The sequence below is a fragment of the Lytechinus pictus genome, chromosome 9, assembly GCF_037042905.1.
Source record: "Lytechinus pictus isolate F3 Inbred chromosome 9, Lp3.0, whole genome shotgun sequence".
Lineage (NCBI taxonomy): Eukaryota > Metazoa > Echinodermata > Echinoidea > Temnopleuroida > Toxopneustidae > Lytechinus > Lytechinus pictus.
Window position 1 is genome coordinate 19,548,300 of NC_087253.1, and position 12,767 is coordinate 19,561,066.

Consider the following 12,767-nt stretch of genomic DNA (forward strand, 5'->3'; position numbering starts at 1 on the left):
AAAATCCTTTTCCGCGACACCCACCATACATGCATGTATATTACGACTGATGGCTGGAGATATTCGAAATGCAGGACCTAAAATAGATTATGACATGGATAAGAAAGTGGCTTTTCAAACAAATTGAGTACATATTGAGTGAGGAAAAACTTACTGAATGAAGGCTTAGATATAGATCATTACAGTCCATCGAATCGATATTACATTTAATGTGGATTATTGGTGGATCACTGGCAATTGATTTCATGGGTCAGATCAACCTCTCCAGCCGAAAATTTCGCACGCGTTGATATGTGCACAGCATATGCAATACGTTTGAACTCGTTTATTTTGTTTCTTTTTTTCTTTTGTTTCTTTTGTTTACTCCTTCTACACAAACGATATGCCTCTCGCACACGATGTAATGGGCATTATGTTTTACTTTCCCGGCCAGAAATGGGGATTAGATTCAAATTCCGGGGGGACCACTTCCATTGATGAGTGGATACCAGGCACGACCATGGGGTTTCGATACCCTAAACAAGGGAAGCAATTCTTTTCCAGATTATGAAAATGCATCTCTTAACAAGTATTTGGCTTGTGAAACCCTACAAGTATTGGATATATATCCCTTTTTTCAGCATTTTAAACATCGTTTTGACACCCTTATTACGTTACATAGGCCTATAAGTAACGTACCTGCCCACTCTGTCCCCTTTAACGCGTGTTCGCTCCTGGTATCCACTAATCAATGGAAGTGGGCCCCCCGGGCGGCCTCTCGAGCTCTAGGAGGAGTCAAATGTGGCTTTGGAAAGTCGTCCTCAATCGGATATATCGCTGTTACCATAGTAGCAACCAGAATTTTGCACACGAAACGCATATTGAATGTTTCCGTCGCAGATGCGAAACGAAAAAAATAATCTCATGTCACACAATTTGCATTGCAGGACAGAGTTTTACGACCATGATGACGGGCCCAAAAAGTATCTTCCAAAATCAACTACCGTCGTAAATAAACGTGCGCGTCCTCAAACGAAAGGTCGGGACTAGCGGTTGTAACAGGCCTTAATCATAAAGAACACGTGGAATTTAGCTAGTAAAATTGATTTGAAGATATCTTTTACCTTTTTAAACTTGTTTCCTTGCCCAAAACACTTCGAAAAGTGCACTGCGCCCCACCCCACTCACCCACACATCGAGACCATCGTGACGATATTTGCTTTGCACTGAGCTGTGATTTAGATGAAATGGCTTAGGCTTGATTTTCATTTTGTTAATCATTGTCAAGCTTGGGAAAAGTGTGGAGAAACAAGTATTAAATGAAAAATGAAATGTAAACCCATTTTAAATTATAAAAATTTTGTGAAAAAATGCTGGAGATGTCTGATATAAACTTTTGTTCAGATTCAGTTATGTCCTGAGATCCAGCTGGAACAAAAAGGGTAAAGGTTGTGCTTACTAAGTGTTGAAATTTCAATTTGGGTGGCAAAATTGTTACGAGATGCTTGAATGTATCCGTTTTATTTCAATTGACTGAAAGTGCAAGGGAAATGTATGAGAAATGTTTCGCAGGGTAAGTTTGATTTCGCCCTTTCCCCTTGACACAGCGTGAAATTTCTTCTTCTTCATCTTCTTCAAGCTACACTGCCTCCTTCAATCCTGAATATTCTTGCAGTATTGTAGTACCGGGGACCGGCAGGTGCAATACACCGGGTGAACACCCTACTCTTTGACGAATAGTGTATTGGTTTTAACGTGCGTAGGTTGTGACTCTCCTATTAATACACGGGACCAACATTTGCGTCCTTTCCGATGGACGGAGTGTTTTCCAACTGCATTCACACCCGCACTGAACACAGCGGTGAGGCACGTTAACACAGAACGCTAGCATCAATTTTTTCGTTAGACGTCTTCCGGCATGCTGCGGGACTCGAACCCACGCACGTTGAGATCTACGATCTTTTCCGGAACAGGCGCTCTAACCGACTGAGCTACACTGCCTCCCTATTTCTGCGAGCTTTACAAAAATGGACAGTGCTCACTCAAGTGTATCATTCTGTCAAAACTTTTACTTTCATTAGATAGATGAGACCCAAACCCAAGATTATATGTGAAAAAAATACCCACATGTTGCAATTTTTTTAATTTTCAGGGCTTTTTCAAAACAGTAAACTTTTTTTTTGATACGCACTGTATTTCACACTTGTCCCTTTCTTTTTCTTGGTCGTGAAAATGGGGGGGGGGGGGCGGATATACGTCCTAACAGTAATTTCAAATCACTTTATTCACGTCAATTTCTTAGCTTTATTCTTATAAAACAACATAAAAAATATAATAATCTCATGATAAATGAATAATGCGAGCGCGAAGCGCGAGCTGAATATTTTTGGAATCTCATGTATTTTGTCCTGAAAATTGAATATTCTGGACAATGTTTGTGAACCTGAACAAGATGTGTGTATAACTAGATAATTACTGCGAGCGCGAAGCGCGAGCAGAAGTATTTAATGTCGGTTCTGTCTTGATCGAAAAAAGACCTGTTCAGTGAGGACGATTTGCAGTTAGCCATTATGACGATACATATTTCAACTTTTAGATAATGCGAGCGAGAAGCGCGAGCTGAAATCTTTTGACATTTCCGACCTCAAAAATGACATTCTAAGCACTTTTTGAAATAAACGGTATACGTATACAACTAAAAAATCGACGCGAGCGCGAAGCGCGCGAGCGAAAAAAAGGAGATTTCAGATCTAAAAATGGGACACTCTGTGCATGTTTTGTAGATCCTGAAAAAGGATGGGTAAGCTGGTATCTTCCTACATTTATGATGCGAGCGCACTTTAGCACGTTTTGAATAAAGATCAAGCTGCATATTTTAATAAACATGTGTGCGCATATTTTAGAGTTAGACAGAATCTGGGCATTCTGAATACATTTCATTTTTTATCATGAAAATGAATAATGCGAGCGGGAAGCGTGAGCAGAAAATATTTGACATTCCGGTTTGAAAAAGGTGAATTTAAAGGGGAATGAAACCTAAGGAATAAGTAGGCATGTGTCGAAACAGACAAATCAAAGAACAAGAACAAAGAAAGTTTTAGAAAAATCGGACAAATAATGAGAAAGTTATGAGCATTTGAATATTGCAATCACTATATCATGTTATGAAGATCCTCCCATTGCCATTGCGACAAGGATGTTTGATGTCACATGTGAACAACTTTCCAAATAAAATTCCCCCAAAACGTCTCATTTAGCTTTTTCTTATGGTGTTACAAACTCCAAATTCATGATGTAATATGTATTACATGCCCTCCTATAGAAATAATATCATGATATACTGATAGATGTGATAAAAGAGGCAGTTTAAGTGAAATATATACTAAAATAATGGGGAGAGTGGTTCACAAGTGACATGACTACAACCAATAGGCTACAAACAATATGAATGTAATTTTCCATACTGAAATAGAAATAGGATGAATTTCCCTATGATATTGATGGATGGAAAAATATAAATAAACAAATCTTAGAGATAGAAGTGTAAAATTTCGAGAAGCAAAATATAATAATTCAACTGCTAGTAATAAATTCATTTGATTGTTGAGAATATATCTTATTGAGTGATTCGTTTTCAATGCATAAAATCCAGAAAAAAGGCCGAGATGGTTAAGTAAAACTTATAACACAAAATAATAAAGATCACTTAAGATAACAATGAATAGTACACAACGACAAATAATAGCAAATAATTTATGTGGGGACCAGGAGAGGCAGTTAGAATTCGAGTGCATGTGTGTGTGGGTGCGTTTGTGGAAAAAAGTGGGTGTGCGTGTGGCTATATGTGTAAGGTTGTGTGTGTGGGAATAGATTAGGATGACTATGTGTGGGTGTTTGAAGACATGATAAAGAGTGGGTGGGTAGGGAATGGTATTCTGGGTGTCAATGTGTGTCAATGTGTGTGGGTGTGTGTGTTTGTGGAATATAATGGATGTCATCCTATGATATTCCACAAACGCACACACTCACACCCCCACCCACAAACTGACTCCCATTGTATCGGGGAAGTAATAACTGGTTTAAGAATATGTGGGTGTGAGTGGGGTGGATGAAAATGTCGGTGTGTGATATATAGTGATCCCAAGTGTGTGGGTTTGTGTACATCTGTGGGTGTTAGGATGTGTGCTCGATCATGTGTGATGCTGAGTGTAAAGGGGTGTGTTTATGTTGTGTTTGTGTGGGTTAGGATGAGTGTGCGTTCGTGTGTGAGAATTTTTAATTGGACGGAAAGTGAGGGCGTGTTTGGATACGTTCGTGCTCATGTGTGGGGTCGTGACATAACTTGTAAGAGTCAGCGTGAATATTATGAAGGAGAGTGGGTGTGGGTTAAAGCTGGGTTACTTTTTGTTATACCGAGGTTTTTTACCTGACTGCTAAGAAAGCATGAATGCCTGTGAGCAAGTCACCATGGGACCAACGTCTTAAGGTCCTCTCCGAGGGACCTGGTGATGAGGATAAATGCCTTACCAAAGGGCACTAGCGCACCACCTGGGAATCGAACCCAGGCCACCGGAATCCGAAACCCCTGCTCTACCGACTGAGCTATCGCGCCCCCTTTCCTTACATGTTTTCGAGGGGTCGGTGTGTGAGTGAGTGTGTAGTGAGTGAAGATGAGTTAGTGTGAGTTGGTGAGTGTAAGTTGTGTTTGATTAGTGTAGGTTCACATGAGTGAGGATTAATTTTTGACAGGGTTGATGAAGATGAGAGTGCGAAATGAGGATGTGAGGCCTGAGGATCTATTACGTGTCAGATAGTTGTGTGCTCATGTATGGGGATGTGAAGGTGTGAGAGTCAGTGGGGTGAGTGAAAAGGTGTGTGAGGGAGTTGGTTGAATGGTGGGTGTGTGTAATTGCGTGAGGATAAAGATAATGGTGTACAGTGGTGGTTTGTTAAGGTACGTGTTGGCATGTACTGGAATTGTGTGTGTGTGTGTTCATGTGCGATAGTGTAAGGTTAAATGTGTGTGCGCGAGGTGGATGAAAATATGTGATGGTCGGATTAAGAGTGTGGGTTCATGGGTGTGTGCGTGGGGTGTAAAAGTTTGCAATTATTTAGGCCCTATGGGTGCCGTGTGAGTCCACTTGTGACCAAAAAAAGGTGTAAAATTCCATTGGAAGCGAATATATTCTGCTTGTATACATGTACATTTTCATAATGGTTTTGCATCATGTTTGAAAAAAGTTTAAATTTGAATTCAATTTGAATTGAGAGCTCTTTTTATTTGCAATATAACCATTAATACTATAATCTGTAGATCCTTTGCGATACCTGTTTCGCCAGCATGAAAGAAGAAGGGTAGATCCACTCCAAGCTGTGACGGGGTTAGAAGCTCATTGTTGCATTAGATATCAAAGGTCCTCCGCTGTCTTCCTCTCCTACAAGATCACAAAGAATTCTGGGTACTTCTTCCAGAAGCCCATTTTGAGATTTAGCTGATCTTCGACAAGAATTCTGTTGATAGGGTATCTGGAAGTAAACAAACAAAAATAGAGTTTGACACAAAATGAATCAAATCAACTTGTTTAACATTAGAGGGAAACATTATTCAAAATTTGTTCAACAGCTGTGGCAAAAGCATAGCATATATGATTTTTAAAGTAAAAAAATAAAAATAAAAATGAAAAAATAATCATGACCAGTGATACTTCCTACAAACTACTTTTCATTATTTGGTATTTTCTAAGTCTGATGCGTCATGTTTAACGTGAAATCAGAATTCTGAATTCCAAATGTTAAGTAAATATTTTTTGTGTTAATCGGAGAAGATTGGGATGTGACTTCAAAGTACGTTACCCCATGATATTTTCAACCCCCCTTCTCTTTTTCTCTTTCTCTTTCTCTCTATCACACTCCACCTCCCTCCTTCCACCCCCTCTCTCTTTGTCTTTCTCTTTTGCCATCTTTATCAAAACTTCAGAAGTCCTCACCCAAGGTAGCCACAAAAACGTTCAATTCAAATCTTGAAAAACACATAATTAAAACTTCCACATCGCACTCACATACTTCCTCAAATGTCTTACATTAATTTCTTGCAATGTTTTGGTGAATCCTATACAGCTAAGTAATTGGTGTTTTAACTAAGTATCCACATATTGAAAGTAACACTACAGTCACACAATCGAAAGCAACCCCAAAACGACCGAAAATAGCCATTCGAAATAATGTAATAGCTTAATCAGTATAAAATCTGTTTCATGCACTGCTGTGAGTGCAGGATAAAGGGCTGATTATTATTACAGCCTGATTAACCTACCGAAGTGATGAAAGTATAATCTTTCCTCCCACAAAATCATCTGGATACTGGTTCTTGAAATCCTGTAATACCCTAATGTACTCCTGGAGGGTGCGTTCTTGTATGGAAGTCGAGCCATCCAGATCTTGAAGCTGAAAGAAAAAAAAATAGAGTGTAGGTTTATCCCTGCTACAAAGAATAAAATGTCCCACAGCTAGTGTATCCCACGGAATGTTTATAATGTGGAGTACAATCTAAAAAAAAAACCTTACATAATACTTCTAGCCTAGTCACAGTTCCATATTTCACCACTTTCCTTGAGAAACGTAATGAATTCTAAAAAAAAAAAAGCTGCATTTGAATAGTTTTACTTCCCGAATTGTTCTTATTCATTTATTTATGATCATGATTATAATGTCATGTAGTGTTTTTTTAATTTAATGTAATGTGTGGGTGCGTCGTGGTCAACAGGTTCTGACTCTCGCCTTTCAAACAAAGGGTCGTGGGTTCAAATCCTCGCCATGGCGTGTTTTCCGTCAGCAAAAAATTACCCACACTGTGCTGCACTCGACCCAGGTGAGGTGAATGGGTTCCCGGTGCTCCGGGTAGGAAGAAATTCATTGAATGCTTGAGGGCTCGATCAAGGTAGCCGTGCTAAAGCCGGGGTGATAATAACATCATCACGTTAAGCAGGGCCCGCTGCGAGAACAGTTTTCGGAACTGAAGTGACTACCCTGGGTTAAATATGACGTTATTATTATTATTATTGTTATGCATTATTACCGGATATAAGAGGGTTCGGATCTCGACGAATTGAACATTGTCCCGGATCATCCGTTCCAGACTGTGCCTCATAAATAACCGAAAAGCCGAGGTTGTGAAAAAAAGTGAGGTTAGGGAGTGTAGAGCAGTACCGAACCTCATCCAAGACATTGTAATATTGGGGTAGGCTGCGTCGGGATTTTGAGCAGCCATTGTGATGTTGTGATGTAACCTGCAATGGAACAGTTTCTTGAAAACATTAAAAAAAATGAAAACACATGTATACATTTATACAAGGTTTGTTATATTTAACCAGCCTTATCATAGAAATACTTAATTGAATTTTAATACAATTAAGTCATTCCTTGACCCGACCAACATATTAAAATATGTTGATCGGGCCAAGAAATAATTTAAAGGCCTAAAGTGGCATGTCCTAGGAATTTTTGAAATATGAAAGTAAGTAAATTTTAAGAAGGCGAATAAATAGTTGAAATTCCTTCGGCAAATTAAATTATCTTGGTCTCGTCCTCTTCATCAGACATGGGATATAAAAGGAGAATTATAAACAAAATCCACCGTTGCGCTTCTTTAAAAGAGTATTTCATCGACATTAGTTGCCGGAAAAATTTTCCGATCTGACAACTTTTCGGACAAGGATATTAATGAAACGTTTCCGTGAAAAGTCCTTTCAAGAAACTCTCTCTAAGTCTTCTACTAACATTTGATCGGAAAGTTTGGCATCCATCTGCGCACGCGCGCTGGCAACAGACATCCACTCTGTGACGCAATATGGCGAGCTCTGAGACGGGGGCGTGGCCGAAAAGTTGAAGTGCAGGGAAGAATAATAATCGTCGGTAACACAGTAGTATAGATGCGGAAGGTATGTGATGTTTTGTACCACCCAGCTAGCATTGGCCATGGAAATCTCGTGGATATGGAGAATACCACCTGCACATTAATATTAACCAAAATAACTTGTTGAAAATCAACCGTGAAAAGCGAACAATAACTATATTGTACAGGTAGAAATTTTCATTTCTGTTATCCATATATTGCTTTGTACTTACTTTGTCAATCTATTTGAAATGAAGAAGAATTAATGCAATCACTCAATCAACTAATACAAGTTGACAAAGCGTTCTTCGTCCATCTAATTATTCAAAATGATATGAAATAACTCAGTTATTCGCACTTAATTGAAAATTATATAAATAAATGATAGAAAAGAAACTATTTCGTGACATTCATTGCTTATTTGTACCATATTCTTGAAGATATAGGCGTATACCCCCAACACAACATACATCTTTCACCCGCCACCGCCCCTCCCCCCTCGATGCCCTATCACCCTTTCTTTCTCTCTCCCTCTCTGTGCATAATATCTTTTAACAAACAAATGAAACCAAGAAATATAGACTATGGATTTTTCTTCGGATGGTGATGTAATACAAGTTCCTCTGCTCACTAACCTTTCAGCATTCGTTTAATGATCTGGAACACCGTGCTGTTCTCAACAAGGGGTTTTCCCTTTAAAAAGTTCACGGCTGGTGGAAACGTTGTCTTGAAACCTCGTGAAACCTCGCCTTTCTTGGCACTGAGTAGAAAATAATTCAGCTTTTTTTCTTTCACGTTAAGCACGAGACTCAAACTAACGACGACACCGGCTTCTTTCTTTAAAAACTCATTTATTTCGGTCATGTAGGTCGAGTTGGTCTCACGATACATGGGATAGCACTGCACTTTCGCTGCCTCACATAGCAACAAGATGATGAGCAGCATCTCGCCATTCATGTTGAAGATTCTAATAGTAAGACAAGACAAACAACGTTTTCGATTTATGTAGGCTACTAACTCCCCTTGCATAGCCTCTACTAGTATACCATAGAATTAGAAAGGACACTGTGATGTCTGCATGATGGGGAAGTTACAAATTTGATGCAGAGGTTCGAGGTTCAATCCCTGGTTTGGCCTTCCAATAAACAATGACGGCAAAGTTCAAACTAGAAGTAATCACACACAATATACACACAGAATACAACACTTATTGATATATGCAGTGGCGAAACAAGCGGGGCAGGGGGGCAAGCTGCCCCCCCCCCCTGGCGGATTTCACCGGGAAAATAAAAAAACGGGGAAAAAGTAAAAGGAGGGAGAAAGAAAGGGAATGGGAAAGGAAAGGAGAAAAAGGAAAGGGAAAAGTAATAAGAAATCGATGCGATTTTTTAATGGAAAAGGTAGGAAAGCGGGAAAAGAAACGAAAGAAGAACATTTGATAAAGAACAAATCATTCCGAAAAAGGCCTATGTAATGCAATAGCATGATGGGAAATGAATTAAAAGATGAACAAATGGCAAACAATAGTGGGAAATTAAGGTAGAATGGAATTAGTCAAAAGCTAAATTGAAAAACAAAGAAAAGAACTAGAAAAAAAACCGGGCTGCCGAGGATTGAAAATAAAGAGCGGGAAGAAAGATGGGCTGCATACAACTGTACAAAATTGTGCTATAAGCTTGCTAAATTTTATGCAAATTAGCTATCGGTTTGCCCCAGACCCCACGCAGTAGGGGTTCTTCATCTATAACTTTCAAATGCCCCCCCCCCCTGTAGGGACCCTTCATACATTATTAAAGCTTTTACGTTCAATCACTGGCGTACAGGCGCGCCGGGAGGGGGGTCTTGGTTCCACACCCAAGAGGAATGGAAACAGTGAAATGTGTTATTTGCTGAATATAATGGAAAAATCTATCGCAGAATTTAATTTAATTAGGCAATTTTTTCCAGCTGGCTTTGCTCGCTGGCGACATTTTACTTATTTTTCAACGTTGCCATGTTTTGCCCCCTCAAAATGTTTCGTTCAACTGGGTTGAAACAATGTGTTGTGTAAAAGCTATATTCTGTATATAGGCCTACCCGTGATTTGATTACAAATTGCGGCAATCTGCGAGGTTTAAATGGCTGTGATATCAAGAAGTTCAAGGGGCTCTGCCCCGGACCCCAACCGCATAGCACTGCCGTATATGAATATGGAAGGGTTGGGCCATGGTCCCCAAAACTTCTACAACCAAGAAAAAAAAGGAGGAAAGAAAAGCAAAGGAAAAGTGTAGAATATGATTTTATTTACTGAACATATATCAAAACATATCTCAAAGTTATAATAGGGCCTAATTAGATTTTCATGAAAAGGTGATTTTTTCCCGCTCGCTTCGCTCGCTCGGGACTTATATTAAGCAGCTTTTCAATTTCAATTCAATTTCAATTCAATTTTATACTGCGCCCCTCGGTTTTTGTTATTTTATCACGCTATACTGCCGCAAATAATCCTTTTCGCAGTGGCGTACAGACCACAAAAAATTATGGAAAGAGAGAAGAGTGAAATATATTATTCTCTTGATATCATGTCAAAATATATCACAAAATGGGATGTATGTATTAAAAATGTCAAAATTTTTGCTCGCTCGCAACTTTTTTTAAAAAATAAATTCTGCCCGATACGTAATATCTGGCCCTCTCAAAATCGTTGCCATACTACACCATTACACCTGTTCATACCATGATATGACTGGGAAATTTTTGGCTCTTGCCACCCCCCCCCCCCCCCCTGGCCACCGACCCCTGTTACGCCGCTGGATGTATAGGCCTATAAAAACCCTTCTGGTATTAGTCCAAAACCAAAAAGGTGTTGTTTAAACACTTTACTGGTGTTGTCATGTAGATTCCGCTCTGGAGTTCCCGGAGTTTTTTTTTGCTATGTATCACGTTATATCGAATGACACGCCACCATCGGTATAGGTTTGATTAGTCGTCGCCTCGTTGATGTGCGGCTCTTTCTACTACGGGCCCCAAACGTGTTAGAAATAAATAAAAAAATGGTTGAAAATTAATCCACACCCTCACCCTCCAGTACCGAAATCCGTCAATTTTGCTCTACTCTAAAGCTATTTACCCTTTACGAGATAAAATAACAAAATACACGGAAATTCATCCTTCTTTATTGTCATCATGCCTGCATGTCTGTACAACTGATTTCACTCACTCATTAGGCTTATTACATTGATAAATATGATAATAAAACTTTCATGAATTCCTAATAACTAAATTGTCCCTTTTTCAGAAAGGAATATATCGACAAGTTTCATATTGCGCTTAGGAAGAGGCCCAAGAAAGATAGTAATCATTTTCATATGTGCTATCCACATACACTTCACAATTTTCCTACACAGTGCTTTAGATAGCAAACACGCAAATTGACTATACCTTGATGTTCGTTAATCCGAAAACGTAAAAGGGTTCGTTAACCCGAACATTTGTGGCGTTATTCCGAAGGTTCGTTATTGCGAAGGTTCGATAATCCGAAAACGAATTAAAGTTCGATGTTCCGAAGGTTCGTTAATCCGAAAACGAAATAAGGTTCGTTGTTCCGAAGGTTCGTTAGTCCGAAAACGAAATAAGGTTAGTTAATCATTTAGTTTTCGGACTAACGAACCTTCGGAATTACGAACCTCATTTCTTTTTCGGATTAGCGAACCTTCGGAATTACGAACCTCACTTCGTTTTCGGACTAACGAACCTTCGGAATTACGAACCTCATTTCGTTTTCGGACTAACGAACCTTCGGAAATACGAACCTTCGGAATAACGAACTTTCGGAATTTCCGAACCTTCGGAATTACGAATGTATGCGGTCATTTCCGGCCTAAAATTGGTATTATTAGCATATTTTAAAATTAAGGACAGGGAAGCTATCTAACTAAATTTTCATTGATGTGAGCGCAAAGCGTATCCTGTTTTTTTTTTCATTTTAATTATAACAATAAACAGAACAGTATCTGACTCAACCATATTACTGATGCTAGCGCGAAGCGCAAAATGAATTTTATTTATATTCAGATCTAGATCTTTCAAGCACTTTTGAAATAAAGAACAAGCAGTTTATCTCAATAAACAATGCGAGTGCAAAGCGCGAACTAATTCTTTTAAAGATTTAAACCCAAAAAATTATGAAAAAAGGGATATCTTCCTAAATAAATTATTTTATTCTATATATTTCGATCTAAAAAGTGAAAAAAATTAAGCACGTTTTAAAATAAAGAGATGGCTGTGTATAAATGCAAAGCGCGAGTGAATCTTTTATTTTCATACAGTGACCTGAAAGTTTTCTTTTTTTCCAATTATTCCCCTCCCCTTCCATCATTTAACTTTCTTCCTCGTCCTATCTTCCTTCTTATTTTTCTCCTCACCTTCCTATTTCGCGCCGCCAAAAGGGGGCGCACAGTGGGCCAGAATGAGTTGAAAGTGCGCCAAAATTATTTTTCGTGTTATATTTTTACTTAAATTTGTTGATTTAGGGTAATTTTGGGCGTAGAATCGATTGAACATAATTTAAAGCCCATATGACGTCACTTTGATACCAAATTTTGATTGGCTACTTAAAACCTATCTGTGAAAAGAAAATTACGCTAACACAATGTGCAGTACTAGTATATAAATGATCATTGGATTTAAAAAAAGACTTTAAAATCTGAAAAATATTAACCGTGCTTTATCAAGCTGTGTAGACTTGGGTAAAACTCAGAGTATACAACACCACGAATGTTTTACTATGAGGAGGGTTTTTGGCTGACATTATTCTACAAGTAACTTTTATCTCTGGAAGAGGGCTGGGTAGCCCTTATATGCGTTATCAACCTTCATTTTTTATGCCCGGAATTTCATGGGATGGAAGGGGAATCGC

The 12,767-nt window shown here is 38.8% G+C and overlaps 1 pseudogene; it reads right to left on the reverse strand.

Annotated features, from left to right (window-relative positions):
* Positions 1-5,233: 5,233 nt before the first annotated feature.
* On the reverse strand, positions 5,234-8,827 carry LOC129267587 (adenosine deaminase AGSA-like; annotated as a pseudogene).
* Between the last annotated feature and the right edge of the window lie 3,940 nt (positions 8,828-12,767).